The sequence below is a fragment of the Diadema antillarum genome, unplaced genomic scaffold (assembly GCF_040938485.1).
Source record: "Diadema antillarum isolate AM-2024a unplaced genomic scaffold, OU_Dant_1.0 seq00000942_RagTag, whole genome shotgun sequence".
Lineage (NCBI taxonomy): Eukaryota > Metazoa > Echinodermata > Echinoidea > Diadematoida > Diadematidae > Diadema > Diadema antillarum.
Genome location: NW_027271792.1, coordinates 177,180 through 191,903, shown reverse-complemented (window position 1 = coordinate 191,903; position 14,724 = coordinate 177,180). Strand labels below are relative to the sequence as shown.

The 14,724-nt window shown below is 38.0% G+C and overlaps 1 protein-coding gene across 1 annotated transcript in view; it reads left to right on the top strand.

The window, feature by feature from the left end:
• LOC139741649 (palmitoyltransferase ZDHHC3-like) overlaps positions 1-14,724 on the top strand; it is a 75,399-nt gene that overhangs the window by 26,323 nt on the left and 34,352 nt on the right. The window lies entirely within an intron of this gene.

The window sequence follows — 14,724 nt, the reverse complement described above, 5'->3', positions numbered from 1 at the left end:
CTGCTCTCTGGCAACAGAATGTGTGTTACCAAGCCTCATACATTCTTCATGCTCACATCACCTCAGATGAGAGTCCCCCTGTTTTTATCTCCCTGTGCTGATTCTAGATTCTCTCTTATCTCACACTTCTCAACCTACATCTACAGTTTAAGATTCAAGCAAGGCACGCTGATCCATACAACCACTCAATTTCTCAATTTGTTAAAAGAATGAAGATGAAGGAAACTGTATTGCCTCATAAGAATATTGCTGTGTGTAGTTTTTTTTTAAAGTTTTTATATCCTTTGTTAACTAACTCTTATCTAGGATATGGCATAACCAGACAAAACATTTTGGCTATTGAGTTTGGTTCTAAATCTTAACCTTTATAATAAATCTTTACACCAGGGATAAGGAATGTATTCCTGTCTGAGTTGCTTCCTACCATGACAAAACATATTGAGTTCTTTGTACTGATTGATATTTCTAAAGTAGTATGATAGTCTACAGAATTTTGCATGTACAGTTTTGTGAACTATTCACAATCCTGTTCATTGCTATAAAGAATGTGTTGATTATAAATGCATCAGACATCAGAACACTGATTAAAAAATCTTATGTAATAATTGAGATTACATAACATTTAGAAAATGTTGCACAGTTTTATAGTTCCCAAACATTCCATGCAGAATGAGAGCCAAATGAAAATACTGTAAAAGTGGTTATTTTCGCGCGACGAATTTTTCGCGCTCGGCAGGGTAAGAAGAGTTTCGCGTGTTTTTAATTCCGTGGAATCAAGACATCAACTACTGGAACATATGGCAAGCAAAGATATTCGCGTGCTTTTATTTTTGCACTAGTTTTGGGTTGCGCGAAATGCGCGAAAATTTCAACACCACGAAAATTTCCACTTTTACAGTAATGGTAGGAGGCCTCTGGATTATCGATGAAGCAAGCTGAACATGCACTTTGTACATATTACCAACTCTCTCACCATATGAAGCTACTGTGTCAATATCATGATATCTGGCCAGGGACTCATAATGTCAATATAATTCTCTTCAAATAGTCATTATTTGGCATTCTAGCTGACATTTATTACTAAAGCATGAGATGTATTTACTGAGAGTCTTTCATCATTATATGCAATGATGGCCACTGCACTTCTACTCAGAAACAGCTACTGCAACAAACTGCAGGGAATTATAAGCATGATGGAAAAATGGTTCTTTTGTTCTTTTTGATTCCTAATTATGAAACAAGGAGTCAAAAATCTGTGTTGTGATATGTGTCCTTATTGTACTACCATGCTCATGCAATTTAATTCTAAAAAAAAAAAAAAAATTAAAAGAAAATGTGGATATGAAAGAAAGGGGTACTGCTTGCAAACATAAATGCAGCCATTTCTGACAAGGGGAACAAGCAGCTTGAAGCATCAGTGCATTCTTATTTTTAAAGTTTTAAAGTTTCATGTTTCCGTATTTTGCCTGCATGTAATTCTTTCTTCTTGTTTATATCATTATGAAATTTAAAGTAAATGTGAAATGTGAATCACATATTAAATATCATAAAGTGTCAGTTTTCATGAAAAAAATGTTGCTAAACATGTTTGTTTTTATACACTACAAGTAGCATACAAAATGACTTGTTATGTATGTAATGGAAAAAAAAAGAAGATAAACAACATGCCCCTGCCTAAGCGCATGTTGTGTGCATGTGAAGTTTATAGTCCCATCTCACCAAGACCAGTCTGAATGCATTTTGAAAAATTATGTTTTACATGTCCCTAATTTTAGAATTATTAGATCTTGTTCGAATAATTTCTGGTGCAGTACATTCAAGGTCTGGAGCAAATGAACTGTGATTACTGCAATTACCCTACTGCACTGCCATGAAGTTAAAGCCTACCTATGAATTCCTTGAATATTGGAACTGTGCCCTTGTCACTCCTTGAATTGAATTTCCAAATCATAATTGCTGATTAGAAGAAGAAATATTCTGATTTCTAGAGTTCCTAATCTGTGAGAGGGGTAGAGGTTATAACTGGGTTATATAGTGTAATACAAAGGGTGCATGCAACAGTTGGTGTTCAACAGTAGTTGTGGGTATACACACATAGTGCACCAATTCAGGTAGATTTATGCATGATATTGTGCACTGTGACATACAGATTATAGTGGGGTGGCACATTGTCGGAATGCTTGGCCTTGAACACCAGTAGCAGGTTTGTTTCTCTCTGAAATTTTGTTTTGTCTGTCTAGCCTTTGCCAGCAGATAAGGCACCATGTTGTGTCTTTACAATGCAGGCATGTCTGGTCTTCATGTTATTATGATCTAATAATGTCTGTACTCTTACTGTAGGCAGACTGAGTGTGTCAGACAGGACCATTTGGTCAATCACTCAATGAGAATGAGATGGCCTTTATACTAAAGTCATACATGAGAAGCCATGTTGGCATGGCTACTTTCTGAAATCTCATTATCCCACTCTTTTAGATTGGCGATGCCAAGAATAATAAACATCTACATGTAGAATATACAGCCTTTTTTTTTTTTTTTTTGTCTTCAAGAGAGAACTGTAACAATTGATACACAATTTTGGTGTTCTTGTGAATTCAAGCAAAGTGAAGAATAATAAATACTTACAGTTACATGTATATTGATAAGTGTACTTGTACTTGAGGATAGACTTCGTCAATTATCGTTATTTATATTTTGTTCCCTTGTGAACTACACAAATTATAGGTTTAAAGTTCTGTTATCAATATATTACCTTCAGACTTTCTTGTTAGACTTGTCTATGTAATATGATTATACCTCTTTCAGGATGTTCAAAACATTTTCTCATGTGATTTCTGGTGATTTTAACATGGCACTGTTCTTAAAGCATGCTTTGAGTTGATCCTATAATTGTATGTGTGCCATGTCCATTGTAGCCAGTTGTCTTCATTGCGTATCTTACATGACTTGCCATACTGATCATTTATTATGCCCACTGCATATCAAATAGTGAAGGAAGTTTGAAGTAATTCAACAAAGTGCGTACACCATTTTTGTTTCAAAAATGGAAATTATGTGAATGTCTTGTATACAATATGTCATGTAATTAGCCCCTTTGTTTGCCATGTCTTGTTCGTCACGTCATGGCTGCAGTGCACCAAATTGAAAAAACAGAACTCACTCATAATTCCACCATATACTGTATGAAGTATTTATTTGGCATTTTCAATGTCTCACCAGCACAACGTCTAGGGAGTAGACTACTCTTGGCTCATACGTCTCTCTACCGTCTCTTTTATTGCTCATCAGTTTCTCTGTTGTTAGGTGTCTGGAGGTATGGTTAATAATGTAAACGTGGTATGCCATCAAAAGAGTCAAGCCTGCAAACTTGGTCCATCAAGATTTGAATGTGTCTTCACCTATAATGGCCAACTGATGAGATATAGAGATTCCAGACGAGCACACAGACACACAACAGTCAACTTCACATCCCTGAAACTTCTCTAATCTATCATGAAAGTTTCAACAGATGTTGATCAATGGTTTGAAAAAGGATGATGTTGTCTATAAAAGTGATTCAGTGTTGACCCCACAGTATTCTTTTCTTTCCAGGAAGTATGGAACTGTCCCATTTTATGGCCTTTATAGCACTTGCAGGTTGAAGCAACAGCTTGCATTGAATTTATTGGGGAAAGAAGGTAGCAATTTTACTTCATCATATTCTGCTTGATCTCTCATGGATCTGATGTCTATGAACCCATATCATGTGATAGTCACATATTGAGGTATAGTCTGTAATAAAGACATTCGATGCCTTGTATGATACGGTGACGTGACATTTGCTCCTGCGACAATTGCTCCGGTCTTATTTTCTCCAAGGACTTAGGGTTAGGTTTGGGGTTGTGATGGGTTTTAGGATTAGGGTTAGGGTTAGGGTTATGTTTGTGGGTAGAATTGATGTTTGGCTTTATGCAGATATTTCATGTAAGCAGTTGTCGCAGTCATGGAACCGAATGATACATGGTCTGAAATAATACTGGTACAACCTTTCCAGAATTGAAAGAAGACTTAATTATCAGTATTATAGGAGTAATACATTGACCAAAATGTGAATTTTTCATTTCTGTTAACTTTGCACTATGTCAAGGACAGAGGATCCAAAATACAGTATTCATCGCATAATCGGGACAGGTTGGGAGTAGCAAACAAGGCCCCTTTAAGCGAGGTGCCCGATTTCGCGATGAGCATTCACCATACACTACGGCATACGACATAACATGTAGTGCACACACACACACACACACACACATACATACTGACGTACTGTACATGTGCATGAATACACTACCACGCTACCCCTCGGCGCGACCCTCTAGCTCATTCACAACTGAGGAAGATTGTGACGTACGCACAGATCACAGTGTATTGAAAGTTGAAACACTCAGAGACGAGGAATTTAGACTTTGCCCTCAAAGTGTATGACTGAGATTAAACAACGTACACAGCCTGAGTTGTGTGAGCGAGGCATGTTTTTTAAATACATGTATCAACAAAATCAAAGATCGCTTGAAGAAAAATTGGCCCGTTTATCAGAGGTCCCCGCCCGATTATCCAGTGAAAATAACGTGCATTGGAAATGTTTCTGGGAAGCGTATGTCATTTAAGCGAGGTTCCCGGTTATCAGATGCCCGATTATGCGATGAATACTGTACCAACATGTAGTATGTCCATACTGTGCCTTGCATAGTGGAAGCTTCTTTCTGTAGTCAGAAAAGAAAACACAAACAAACATAAGCCTGAACCCTTCATCTGTTTTAATCAATATGAATTATATATTCCGTATTACAGACAGTAAAATTAAAAAGCAAGTATATTTTAGAAGCATGAAGCTAATTAGATTTGTAAGAGTTTACATATAGTACATCATTTCTCTCAGAGAGGAGTGATGGTATACAGTGCATTCAGTGGTAAGAAATGGTGTGTGTTATCAGGAATCACTGGCAGTGCAGGGATGTCAAGTTCAAAAAAATTTTATGAGTGAGATTTTCATGACTCGGCATTGCTCGGCATCTCGGCGCGCGAATGTGCCAGCGAGTGAGGGTGTGGGAGGGGTTTTCCCCCCTGTGGCCTCCCACGGTAGGGAGCTTTTTCAATTTTTAGCTCTTAATGGTGCGATCAGGTGCATACTTAAGTGACCATTTTTTACTTATATTGAAAGACAAAAGGGAAATGTACCTTCAATTGCAACTATCACTTTAATCTGTTGAGCTATGCTCATTATTATAGGCTAAAGTTGCAGACTTCGCCCGATGCGTGAGAAAAATGGGTGCCATGCGTGAGATCGTGAGACGACCCCTAAATGCTTGAGTCTCACGCAGAATGCGTGAGACTTGGTAGCTCTGGCAGTGGTAGGAGTGTTCAGTTCTAACGAGAAATGGGATTAGCCTGTAATGGCATGAAATTAACTACTTTTAATGGAATTCCAATTAGCAGCATCCATTCCGTGTGCAAAGAAGGCTTTATCACGCGTGCCTACATATATAAATGACTAGATTGTCAAAGTTAAATGCAAAAGAAGGTTGATGGCCCTGGATGTGGTCTCATGTGTGTCGTTGTCCACAGACATGGATTTCAAACTAATTAAACCGTGAGGATTTCACAAGTTTTCAGCTTGCGCTGCCTATAATGCCAGGATTATTACTGTGCAGCATTTCAATCAGATAGTTGCTGTAATATGTTATTCTTCATCACAATTGATGATCATTATAATACAATCCAAAAATGGAGTTTAGTGCACTTTCCACACTGTATGTGATAAAACTGCATGCGCAGATTGTGTCTGGTGTGGTGTCCTTTTATTTTTGAATTGTACAGGAGTTGAACTTATTTGTATTTCATTTGGAGCAGTATGTGATTGAAAGGCTAAAAGCATGGCTTAGTACAGAATATTTTGGAGTTAACTGAATACAATTTTTGATATCAAAAGATATCTGATGGCTTATATGGCAGAATGTTAATTTTGATCAATCTACTAAAGAGCAATCTACAACTGTAAGTTTCTCTGATAGATAAATATCAATACTGTGCAAATTGCAGAAATGATCAATGACAGTTTTGATACCATGATGAAATTCTGTAAATCATACAAATGGGGGGGGGGGTTAAATGTGATATGCTGTGGTGATTTTCTGTTATTGTAATTTTTTTGGTATTCTGTGTGTGTGTGTGTGTGTGTGTGTGTGTGTGTGTGTGTGTGTGTGTGTTTGTATGTGTGTGTGTTTGTTTGTTTTGTTTTGGTTTTTCAGTGTAAATGTGTCAAAAGGCATTTCTAGAAGCAAACATGCAGCTCTAAGGTCGACATGTCTAGTATACCAAAGTAAAATATTTGTGTTATCCTTCCCATCAGGAGGCAGTACAATGTGTGCATTGGCTGTGAAGGGTTAAAAAATACCTAGTATGCATCATCCTGTAATAGATACTGGTACATTTTTACTAATATTGATACAACAATCTATATAAGGTAGAAGTCTTGAATTATTCAATTTGAGACCATTCTCTGGGGCCTATGTGCAAGACTCAGCAGTCTACATTTACCTTAAAAAATTCATGTATACTAATTTTAGATCTGGAACTCATAAATCATTTCATTGAAATGTGGAATTTGCCGTGATAAGATTTATAATTTGTTGATAACAGTATGTATTCCCTTAATCCTATGCTCTGGGTCCGTTCATTCGGGCAACAGATTTTAGGTGTAAGACTGAATGAGGAGCGTTCAGTTTCTTCATCTTTTGGTGATGATGCTATATCATCATCTATCAGTTGGTTGTTCGGATTCAGTGATTGCTACCAGGCTGAATGTAGAGTCTGAAAGGTTTTATGAGAAAACTCTGGAAACGTTCATAACCTGAGGACCTTGATAGCCAGTTAGGCCCCAGTCACATTAAACACGGATCCTCAAGGATCTACACGGTGATCCAGGGAGATCCGGGATAGCTTCGACCTCGATGGATTGTTGACGAGCGTTGATATGATATGACTGTACTCACGGTATCAACACAGCAGCTACACGGATAAGGCTGGAAGAGCGTGGCGTCTACACGCACAAACACGGCATCTACACGGATCAACATGGCAGCTACATGGCAGCCACACGGAGCATCCCGGATTGCTCTGCCAACACGGCAATCCCCGGATGACGCCGGATGTTTTTGACCTCCCAAAAGTTGCCGTGTTGGCCTCCTGGATGTCCCCGGATCTACACGGACATGCACGGATGTCCAAGGATGTCCAAGGCGTCAACACAGATCTCTCCCCGGATCACCCCAGATCGGATCCGGGGTGGTCTTGGATGATCCGGGATGTCTATGACTGGTGCATTAGGTTTGGTTGTGTGAGGGTGTCTCTGTGGATTAAGAATATCAACCTTTCCCATAGTAGCTTTTGGGATGGGTGAAAATGAAAGTTGGAAGGGGTTTAGTTTTCATGTACGTATCACCATGAAAAGTCACATATTTTCTGTTACGGAGTTAGCCAGTAAAGTATCTATTTTTTGACAGAAATCATCCACATCTGAAGTCTAAACATGTTCAAAAGTTAACAAATGCTATTTTTATAAGTCATCATTCTCTAGTGATTATTAGTCCATCAATGTCATTGCTCTAGTCTTGCACCAATTTTGCCAGCTGTTACTAACAAAAAAATATTATAAATGCATGATTGGACACATATCCAGTTGAAGTAGAAACATAATGTTGAGTGTGTTACCCTGTGATACTAGCCTTCCATTCTTACAAGACTCAGGGCTATGATATAATAACTTACAGACTGGTGAATATTCCTCACTATCCCTTACTTGGTCTCATCTGTTTGCAAGCTATATGTCACTTTTTTTCCAAAGACCAGATAGTAGAGTGTGGTGATAACACAAGCCCCACTCTCACTTATTGATTTGTGAATGTAGCGTGAAGGGAGAAGACACTGTACGTGTGAAGAAAAAAAACCCAACTATGTGAGGTGCAAGATCTCATCTTGCTATTCTTGTTTTGTGAGCGTCATATTCACCGCTGGTTTCCATCAAGCAGCTTGTGTGGATCAACAACAGTCTTCACTTTCACTGTCAACAGACCAGGGAGTTACTTAGTAGAAGGGAGAGTCTACCTCCCTGAAGAGACTGGGGCAATCTCCACCACTGTGTATGGTGTCCCAGCTTCTACCGCTGTCTTTATCTGATGGTTAATCTTTAAGGAAGACAGATAATATAACAGGATGCCCGAATTGCCAGAATCTGAGACATCAGTCTGAATACCTGGTTTACATCATTTTGTGTCAGGTGTGTGTGTGTGTGTGTGTGTGTGTGTGTGTGTGTGTGTGTGTGTTTGTGCATGTTTTAACTTTATATGGTGAAAGAAAACCAAAGAATACATCACTGGCAAATTGTTCTTACTTTGGGACAAATATAGTGAGAGACACTTGAAATAGAATGAAAATTGAATATATTGAATTTAAATTATTGGATCATATTGATACCACTGGATACAGGATGACTACACTATATAGAAAGGTAGTGATGTTTATTACATATTTCTGAACACAGGAAGAGCAATGAAAAAAAACAACAACACAAAAACCAAACCAAACCAGAACAAAACAAAGGAAAGCAGTGCTGTAAAGAGAGATCAAGTGAAGAAAAGACTGTATTATGTACCAATCAATCAAGCCAAATGTTATCCAAAAATCAGTTGTTCTGATAACTGTGGAGGAATGATGAACTTCAGGATTTCAAAGGCTTCAGAAAGCAAATAACTTGACAGGAAGAAAACATGCCCTTCATGAAAGGTTGTGAAAACTTTATGTGCAGTATCTTATAATAGTTTGATTGACAATAGCTATGAGTAATGGTAGAGGTTAGAATTCCCACAAAGTCACCCATGACTTGTTAACATCAACTCTGACATTGTATATGTTGAGATACAAACCAAAACAAAAGATACTCCAATAAATGAGTTCAGTTTGACTGCATTGAATCCTCCCATATCATAGAGGGCACAACCTGAGCATGAGTATTCCAGCCAACACTCTCCTGTCGACAAGATCTAATTTGTCTAGTGATGGCGCCAGGGGAGCCAAGCGTGCTAAATGTGCAGAAAATTGGTGCAAAGGGGATTACATCTCATGTATCATGGCTAGGTGGTTGTAGTGGGGAGGGGGGGGGGGGGGAAGGGGGTCAAAGATGGATATGGTGAGAAGCAAACTGTTCTGATAGTTCAGAGAAGAAATAAAAGTATATGGATTTGTAAAGGGAAAAAATGAATAATTCAAGGAAATGACAGAGTGTGCAAAATACAGAAGAAATATTTTTAGAGTATGGGATTGAGTAGATAGATGAAATACATCTATGATATTTAGTCAGAGAATGATCGTGGAAACATTTGGATGGAAAGACAGGGACTATTGATGTGCAATAGACATTTTATGATACACCATTATATTACACTGGACAATCAGGAGAGGACATTGAGTAGGAAATAAGGGAATCAGAGTTTATTTATTGTGGAAGCTATGGGAGATCAGTTTGTTTGATCGACAATAATAAAAGAATGCATGTCATAAAAATGAAATTGAAACCAGTAAATCTGCTCTGATGATAGTCAAGTCTGATTATGACAGTGACATTACCGGGGAGGACATTGCTTTGGGGCGACTTCAGCATGTGCTGTTAGGATGACTTAAAACAAAACAACTACATCATACCCAGCATTTTGCAGTTTGAAACCTTTGTCCTCAATATGGAAGCCACAACATCCATAGCAAATGAATGGGATGACAACACTATATTGTGTGAGGAAACCAAAGCCAAGATTATTTGTTAACCCAATGAGGATGGGCTGATTTTGCTACAACACGCATTTCCCGTTGACACTAACCAGTGTATACTTGAGACTCTTCCTCAACGGGTTAAAAAAAATTCTTCTTGCGTGTATGTGTGTGTGATTGCTCTTGAGAACAAGATCCTGTCTTTCAAGCAGCTGATACTGGATATGATTATTTCTATCCAGCAAACTTTGAAATAATTTCTTGCAGATTTTATAGTAAAAAGGATTGGTGACCTGCTCTGAATTCATTGATCGGCTACACTGGAGTAAATCTTTTGGAATCCTGGCGAGGACAGCAAAGTACTTGCAGGTCCTTTGCAGTTTGTATGGCATTAAGTTATGGGAGCAGATAATTTTTTGTCCTTCTAAAGTTGCATTAAAACTTTCTCTGTTTTCATGTACAAGTGTCCCTGAGCTCATTTAATGAAGCCATTAATTCAGCTAAGATTGACTCAGAGCATGGTGTTGTGGAAGGAAAGGGCAGACCCTGGGGGGAGATACTGACACCTAAGGAGTATAGGTTCCAAATCAATGAATCTTCCCAACCTTTGGGACATTGACCCATGCTACTGAGTGGCCCTTTTAGGATCGTTAAGTGGATTTGATGATAAGAGGAGAGGTTCAGAGGGGGAGTGAGGCCGTTACCACGGTGAGTAAGGTGTGATACTTGTCTCTTGTAGATGGGAGAGAGAGAGAAAGAGGATGATGTACATGTAGGAGTTGAGGAGTTGAGTTGATGTGACCTGCTCCCAGTAAGATGGTGCCACACCAGACTAAAAGTAGTAAGTAATGGTGTTGGAGTCATGTGTCTGGTAGAAATGAAGTGTGCTTGGCATGTAATTAGCATCTACACATGTACATGGCGTGTATGCAGGGATGCACAGGCCTCATGGTATCTGAAAAGCTTCACATTTCAAAACATTTATTGTACTTTGGGAGCAAATGGGAGAACAGTAAGATATCAAACTCATGATAATTTCAAGAAACATAAACTTGTTAGTTTTTAAGCCATGATATTACCTTAAATGCAGATTTTTTAATGTTTATTATTATTTTTCCAGCCGTAATGTCTCCATTTTTATCAAGGCAATGCGGGAATGGATCGCATACTGACTGGTAGAGATTAATAAGCCCAGTCATGTAATGAAATTATGCAAGTGCTCTTAGTGAAATCTCTACCACAGTTGGACATGATAGATTAAATGATTGAATTGCAACTGTACACATAATCCTCCAACCGATCTATGGTGCTTGCTTCATGCCTGCTGGTAAAAAAAAAAAAAAAAAAATCCTTGGCCTGCTAGAGTGTAATTCTATTTCATCTAGCGGCAGAATTCATTGAGATCAAAGCAAATGTGGAATACTTTCAACATGCCATTATACTGATTACTGACATTTTGTTTTTATAGATTAGGAAAATCAATGTGATAAAGTTGAAAATGATCTGTTATTAATTGAACAGATATAAATGCAATATTAATAAAAATCCTCTGATTGCCATCTTACTGGCTGTTAGGGTTCTGTATTGATTGGAACCTTTTGCCATTTAGGATGCCTGCTACCTAGTGAGTCAGGAGGGTAGGTCTGTGCATCAATTATTCAATCATTCCATAGATTAGACTGCATGAATGTACAGTCTGAATGATGTGAATAAGGCATAAGGAAATGAGTTTTGATTTCGATGCACTTAATTATCTGCCCAAATATACTCCAAAATGGAAGCGGCTCTCCTGTTTCTGAAAAGAACATTTCTTCTTTTTTTTTCAGTATTCTTAGAAGTATTACATGTACATTGCTTTTTGCTTGTAGATTTGATAGAATTGCAAAACTATGTATGATATCAGTCATTAATGATACTGATATCCTGTTTCATGTGATATCATGTTTCACAAAGCTGGTATAGGCTTTTGTGTAATGACTGTCTTTAATATTCAAAGCAAAGACTCTCTGGGACATTGTACCATGTGATTGAAGCAAGCCTTGGGTTGGTTGGTTTGCTGGAAGGCAGCATTTAATATACAAGAATAACAGATACTGAGATGTGCAGAGAGAAGTGACCTATTTTCCCTTCATTTATTACCATAGCATCTACTAGTTCACCGGAATATTTGCTTGAATTGCTTCATGGCAGTCAAAGTTGAGAAAAACTTTTTGTGGATTGGTCAGCAGTGTGGAAAGTCAGCACTGAATATTAGATTTATGTCTCACCTCAATCCCAAATCCAAATCTTCCCTCCAGATGTTTATAGTAAGCCATTGCTGTGCCCAGGTCTTTGTACTATAGTTATTGCTGCATTGATGAGAGTCTTTTTCTTCTTTTTGTTGTTTTGTTGTTGTAGGATAAGGGCAGTGTAAACCCTCTGACCAGCTGCTTGTAAACACCTTGTCTACAAAGTTATTATTTTCTTGCTCATCTTGGATATACTGTGACTATATTATCATCATCAATCTCTCTTAGCTAGGGCATCTTCAAAATGGACATGTAGCCCATTTGAGAAGTTCTCCTTCTCTTTTCTTTCAGAACAGAATTATATTCATCTGTGGTCTTATACTTCAAGACTGTGACACCATGGCATGCAATCCTGCATCTGTGATTCTTTTTGTTGACCCTGATGTATGTAGACCTAGTTGAAAAATCAAATAAGTTTTACCAATAAAGCATATTTGTTTACCAAAGCAATTATTTGTCTTCATCTTAATGAACAATAATATTTCTTTGAAACAGGTAGTAAAAACCTCCTCTCAAAATTGAATGTTTGAGTGAATGTTTGAGGAAAATCAGACAATCCATTCAGAAATTATGATTCTCTGAAGTTTTCATTGCTGTGATTGCTGGATGAGAAGACTACTACAATTTGTGATGTCACATGCGCAGAATGATGAATAAAATATAAAGAGAGTTCCACAAAATTTACATTTTATGAAAAATTCACTTTCCCTTCACTTCTTACTGACATATGTCAAGGGTAATATTATTCCCTCTGCTTTTGTGATCAATGCAAGAGGCAAGTTAGGTGTTCTCTTATAATGTGAGAAAAAGTGAAGGTATGTGTAATTTTCTTTATATCTTCTTTATATCATTCTGCACATGTGTGACATCACAAACTGTAGTAGTTTTCTCATCCAGAGATAGCAGCACTAAAACTTCAAAAATTTGAAAATTTTAAATGGATTGTCAGATTTTCCTCAAACTTTCACTGATGTGTTTTACCCATATTCACTGCATTCATTCAATAACCACACATATTAAGGTGAACTTGTCCATTAAACTTGGAAAACTGTTTTACTGCAAAGCTGTGCCACATGGCGACTTCAAGTAATCTACTGTCTCCATCTATTTCTAATTGGATAGCTTTGGTGTCAGGTTGTCTGGCCAGATTTCTGTTACTAGTAGCAGCTGAGTGAAATTTCTTGTTACCATTTCCTACTTTATTATAGTGAATATGCACACGTTGGTTATGATTTACTTTCCAAGGGATGAATATGCTGTAACCCAATATGAGAGGCACATGGCGGTATGCTTGGTGAAGGAGCTATTGTGTAAATTGTCTGTCTTCAGGCCAGGCTATTCAATTGACTTCTGTACAGTGATTGGAGCTGTGGGAACTGGGTGATGTGATTTATGGTAATACATGCAGACAAGGGTTCCTTCAGGTACTGAGTGGCATGGATGCTAATTTAGGTAGGCAGGGGCCCCGGCTGGCAATATGTAAAACACTCCAAGCTTGATGATCTATTAAGAGCACATTATGCAAAGGAAATTGTTATGGACAAAACAGAGCTGCCAACTAGTACACTGTTAAGGATTACTGATTTTCCCTGAAAAAAAGGTGGAAATTACTGATTTTCACTCAAAAAGGTGCAAATTACTGATTTCAGCCATCAAAGTACTGAAAGGCTTTACAAAAATTGGCAGCTCTGACAAAATGCTGATTTCCTTGCTGTGTACTAGTGAATGAGACAGGCCAAGTGATATCATAGTGTAAATCAGGCACAGAAACAGGAGTCAAAGGTTCCCTGGCAAATCCAAAGTGACTTCTTCACAGGAATTTATACCCTCAATGGATTTCAGGGTTAATCAAAAGAAATGGATACCACTAATATGCACTGACAGACTACAAGCACTAATTGATTGAAAAATGACCCCCCCCCCCAAAAAAAAAAAAAAAAAAAAATCTTGTTATGAACCATATGCCTGGAGGCAAATGTATGTATACAAGCACAGACTTTGTAATGTGCAGAGACTTAATGGTGAGTTGTCCATTTGATTGTGATAACACTTCATCTATCATTTTTCACTTTCAATGGTCTTTTAGCGATTCATTTTGTAGCAAACACTGCTGTGAAAGGTATTTGGTCATGATGATGTATGACTGTTGTGAATAATGCAGTCTTGAATATGAGGGACAGGTGGTGTGTGGGAGTGATGAATGGAGTGTGTTGGAATCAGCGGTAGATGTGAATATATCAATGAGATGACATTTTCAATGACACAAACAAACCAAGGACCATGATGTACTCACTTTGGTTGTAAGATATGATGAGCTTTTCAGTCAGTCTTTGTCTAGTATAGGGTTACGTATGAGAACACATAATTAAGCTAGTGAGGATGTACATCTGTAGAGGACTTGTAGGCACTCACAAGCCTTCTGCAGTGTTTCTTTATGAGTTTTACTATATTACGGTATATGCCAATATTACATTTAGCCGTAGGATTATCTTCACGCTAATGATCATACACTCCATAACAATAAACCAAATCACACGCACAATACACAGACATGCACCAAAATAGAGAGAGAGAGAGAGAGAGAGAGAGAGAGAGGGGGGGGGGGGGGGGGGGAGGGAGAGAGAGAGAAACAGGTTTTTAT